The sequence below is a fragment of the Mixophyes fleayi genome, chromosome 2, assembly GCF_038048845.1.
Source record: "Mixophyes fleayi isolate aMixFle1 chromosome 2, aMixFle1.hap1, whole genome shotgun sequence".
Classification (NCBI taxonomy): Eukaryota; Metazoa; Chordata; class Amphibia; order Anura; family Limnodynastidae; genus Mixophyes; species Mixophyes fleayi.
The window spans coordinates 9,334,702-9,339,860 of NC_134403.1; the positions used below are offsets into that span (position 1 = coordinate 9,334,702).

Consider the following 5,159-nt stretch of genomic DNA (forward strand, 5'->3'; position numbering starts at 1 on the left):
TTTTGCCTCGTTTTCATGACTCAGTTTCACTCAAACTTAAAATGTCGGATCTGTCAGACTTCTCTAGTTTTCATATAATGTTTGTGCAATGTGCCAGGAGAGTTACCAGGTTCTTAGCTGATCAATGGCTTAACCCAGCAACTAATGCCTTGATGTCCGTGCTGTTTCCACTGTACACACAGGCACGCTATAGGGCAAGGAATTTATGCTCGGGGTATAGACTCTTTATGTCAGTGCCAGTAACACTAAAGTCTATGCCAGCCTCACTAAATCTTACATATTGGAGATGGATTTTAAGGAATGACACTGAAGACATATTAACATAACCAAAACATGTCACACATCACCTCCATTGTCAGGGAGCGTTTCTCCTAAGTCCAAAACCAAAGGGATAACTAGCTGAATCTTCCAGTATTATATTGTCATTGGTGATATAGCCGACGTTGTCAGGGGAATTGACAGTTTTGCCCTTTGTCCAATTACTAAATACTATAAAATATAACAGAAAGATTTAATAAAATGTGGCCACATTATAATATCTGCTGCATAAAAAGTCAGGATTGAAAAATGATGGCTATACTTTCTCGAATCTCCTTGTTTCTTGCCCCATAAATCAAGGGGTTGCACATGGGTGGAATGAGAATATACAGGCTAGCGAAAATAATGTGAATGTGGAGGGGGATGTTGTGTCCAAATCTGTGTGTGAAGAAGGAGAAGAGTGCCGGAATGACTGAGATCAGAAGGACACAGATATGAGGGCCACAGGTACCAAGAGCCTTGTGACGAGTGTCCTTAGAGGAGAGTCTAAGGACTATCCTACCGATGGCACAATAAGATATTTTTATACACATAACATCCATGGATATTACCAGCAGAGCCACAGTTATATCATATATCTGATTTATAGTTGTGTCCATGCAAGCGATCTTCACTACAGCCATATGTTCACAGTACGTGTGAGAGATGATGTTGGTTCTGCAGTAGGACAACCTCCTTATCAGGAATGGAGCTGGTGCCATAAAGACAGAACCTCTGAGTATTGCTAGAACCCCAATCTTGGCAATAGTGGAATTAGTTAGGACAGAGGTATATCTGAGAGGGTGGAAAATGGCAATATAACGGTCAAAAGCCATAGCCAACAGAACCGTAGACTCCATCATGGAGAAGGCATGAATGAAGAAGAGCTGGGACAGACATGCATTAAAGTCGATCTCCTTAGAGCTGAACTAGAAGATGGAGAGGATTTTGGGGGTGGTGGTTGCTGATGCCACAAGGTCAATGATTGCCATCATGGAGAGGAAGAGATACATTGGTTTGTGAAACTTCTCATTGTGCATAATGATGTAGAGCAAGACACTGTTCCCCAGGATAGTGAGGGCATACATGATTACCATCGGGATAGAGATCCAGAAATGGGCGGCCTCCAGGCCGGGAATCCCGGTCAATATGAAATTCTCAGGTTGGTAGAAAGTAGAGATGGTCACTGACCCCCGTGTTTTGGTTTTGGATTCGGTTTTGGATCTGGATTACCGTCGTGTTTTGGTTTTGGTTTTGGTTTTGCAAAACCGCCATTGCGTGTTTTGGTTTTGGTTTTGGTTTTGTTTGGTTTTGTTTTGCTATTTTTTGGGAAAATCCATGTTTTTGGGCCTAAATTAACCCAATTTAGTGCTCCAAGTGTTTTAGAGACAAGTAATCTAATTGTTGAGGTAATAAATCATCCAAAAAAACAGTTTAATTCTTCGTTGGTAGGCCTATTCTACACACAAAACAGATTGTCTTCCTCTCCATCTATGCATATTGGCAATGCAGCCATCGTCTTTGAATGTATATTACACCCTAAACTTATAGTTAAATATGTAAAGAAATGGAAAAAGCCAGTTTGGTTTCTGTCTCTCAAGGCCCCCCTCCACTTGTATAAAATACCAAAAAATTCAGTCATTATAGACTGTACAATATTAATTGACATGGAGAAAGCCAGTTTGGTTTCTGTCTCTCAAGGCCCCCCTCCACTTGTATAAAATACCAAAAAATTCAGCCATTATAGACTGTACAATATTAATTGACATGGAGAAAGCCAGTTTGGTTTCTGTCTCTCAAGGCCCCCCTCCACTTGTATAAAATACCAAAAAATTCAGCCATTATAGACTGTACAATATTAATTGACATGGAGAAAGCCAGTTTGGTTTCTGTCTCTCAAGGCCCCCCTCCACTTGTATAAAATACCAAAAAATTCAGCCATTATAGACTGTACAATATTAATTGACATGGAGAAAGACAGTTTGGGGTCACTCTGTCTCTCTAGGCCCCCCTCCACTTGTATAAAATACCAAAAAATTCAGCCATTATAGACTGTACAATATTAATTGACATGGAAAAAGCCAGTTTGGTTTCTGTCTCTCTAGGCCCCCCTCCACTTGTATAAAATACCCAAAAATTCAGCCATTATAGACTGTACAATATTATGAAAAATGGACAAAGCCAGTTTAGGGTCACTCTGTCTATGACACCCTACCCTTAAGGATAAATTGCCCTAACAGCAGCCTTTCAAGATGGTATGTGATATGGAAATGCCACAAGTCCCTTTCCTCTTTGGGGGTAGATTGCACCCTACACTTACATAGAAAGTTTTAAAAAGATGTTATCGGCATCATCTTCAGCTTAATCCTCACCCTCATCAGTGTGTACGTCATCATCACAGACTATCAATTCATCGCCGCTTGAATCCGCCATTAGAGAACAGTCAGTGCTTGGATGTCTTGGATGGTGAAGGCCTTCCTCGTGGAAGATGTAGTTCATTTTTATAAACATCATTTTCTCCACATTTTTGGGAAGTAACCTTCTACGGCGATCACTGACTAAGTTCCCTGCTGTGCTGAACACTCGTTCAGAGTACACACTGGAGGGTGGGCAGCTTAGATATTGCAAAGCAAGTTTGTACATGGGTTTCCAAATGGCCTGCTTTTCTTCCCAGTAAGGAAAGGGACTGTCTGACATTTCCATATCAACTACCTCTTGAAAGTAATCCTCCACCATCCTTTGCATGTTTATACTCATATTGGATGGAGTTATGGGCAAAGTGACACATTTTTTTGAAAAATCCTTCAAACCAGCCCAGATGTTAAATTGTTCTCGTCTGCCCCCTGTGTCTTCCCTGCTTCTTTTTTGGAAATTTAATTTTTTACGAGCAACAGCTTGAGAAAGTGAAGGAGGACACGTCGTCAAGCCGAGGCCCAGTTCAGCGGCCAACTTGCTGAGCAATAGCTCCTTGCAAAAGTTCACATCTCGCTCATTTACAAGTAAAGACTCAATGTAGGTTTTAAACCTTGGATCAAGCACAGTGGCCAAAACGTACTTATCCGAGTTCAAGATCTTAATAACTCGAGGATCATTGTGAAGCGAATTAAGTACTTGATCGACAAGGCCAACATACTTTGCTGAATTGCTTGCTTTCAGCTCCTCCTTCATTTTCTCAAGCTGCTTTTCCAATAGTCTAATTAAAGGAATGACTTGGCTCAAACTAGTAGAGTCAGCACTGACCTCACATGTCACAACTTCAAATGGTTTCAGCACCTTGCACAGCACTGAAAGGATTCCCCACTGTGCAAGAGTGAAATACATCCCCCCTCCTTTCCCAATGTCATGACTTGTGCAATATGCTTGGATGGCTTTGCGCTGTTCCTCCATCCTCAGAAGCATGTACAGGGTGGAATTCCACCGAGTTACCACCTCTTGCTTAAGTTGGTGGCAGGGCAAGTTAAACTGCTCTTGGAGCTGCTGTAATCTCCTACATGCTGTGGCTGAATGCCTGAAATGGCCTGAAATTTTACGGGCCACCGAAAGCATCTCCTGCACCTCACGGTTATTTCGTAGGAAGCTCTGCACCACCAAGTTGATGGTGTGAGCAAAACAGGGAATATGTTGGAAATCACCCAGCTGTAATGCTCGCACTATATTGTTGGCGTTATCTGAAATGACATACCCTGGGGAGAGTCCGAGTGGTATAAGCCATGCATCAATCACATCTCTCAGTTTGCGTAACAAATTGTCAGCCGTATGCCTGTTAGTGAAGCCGGTGATACAAAGAGTGGCCTGCCTGTGACAAATGTTACGTAGTGGTGTACATGCTGCTGCTGTTCCTGCTGGTGAAGGTGAATGACCAACCCAGTGGGCTGTCACAGTCATATAGTCTTTGGTTTGGCCACTTCCACTTGTCCACATATCTGTGGTTAAGTGAACAGTGGGCAGAATGGCATTTTTCAGCGCAATCTCTACATTTTTACACACTTTTTGGTATAGTTGTGGAATAGCTTTACGGGAGAAATGGTGTCGCGATTGAATTCTGTAACGCGGACACAAAACCTCAATTAACTGTGAAAAACCAGCTGCGTTTATTGTGGAGATTGGACGCAGATCTAACACTAACATTGCAGCCATGGCGTCTGTGATTCGCTTGGCGACTGGGTGACTGCTGTCATATTTGCTTCCCCTCGCAAATGATTGTTTCACAGTTAATTGCTGAAATGTAGGACTGCTCATTTTATTCACCTGCCTCTGGGATGACGATTCACCCCCAGCAGCAGCAACAGCAGCAGCAGGACTAACGCTTTCTTCAGAGGAATCAATAATAGTGCCGGAGTCATCCAGCCTTAAGTGGGATGCCGGGCTAACTCCGAGCGCTACTGAGGATATTGATGAGGATGGTGTGGTGGGTGTATTTTGTAGCCGTCGGTATGTCGGTGAGCGGAGGGTCTTAGCTGATGAGGGAGTGCTTGTATTCTTTTGGGAAGAACTTTCAGCTTTTCCCAACACTTTGCCATGATTAAATGTTAAATGGCGTAACATAGACGAGGTTCCAAGATGGTTAAGGTCCCTCCCTCGACTGACTGTGGCTTCACATACACTACAAATGGCTATACAATTGTTGTCTGGATTTGGGTAGAAATAATTCCACACATAGAGAAGTGGATTTTTTTGTTTTATGCCCAGGCATGACAATGGCCTTTTTCTTGTCACGTGCCAGAACTGCTGCCACTGGTGCAGGACTTACACAAACAACCTAATCCTCATCAACATCCTCATTAGCGCCCTCGTCGCCTACACAAATCTCCCCCTCATCCTCTTCTAATTCCAAAGTGGCATCCTCAATTTGGGTATCACCG

At 42.8% G+C, this 5,159-nt stretch overlaps 1 pseudogene; it reads right to left on the bottom strand.

The window, feature by feature from the left end:
* Nucleotides 1–554: 554 nt before the first annotated feature.
* Nucleotides 555–4,774, bottom strand: LOC142140027 (olfactory receptor 52P1-like; annotated as a pseudogene).
* Between the last annotated feature and the right edge of the window lie 385 nt (nt 4,775–5,159).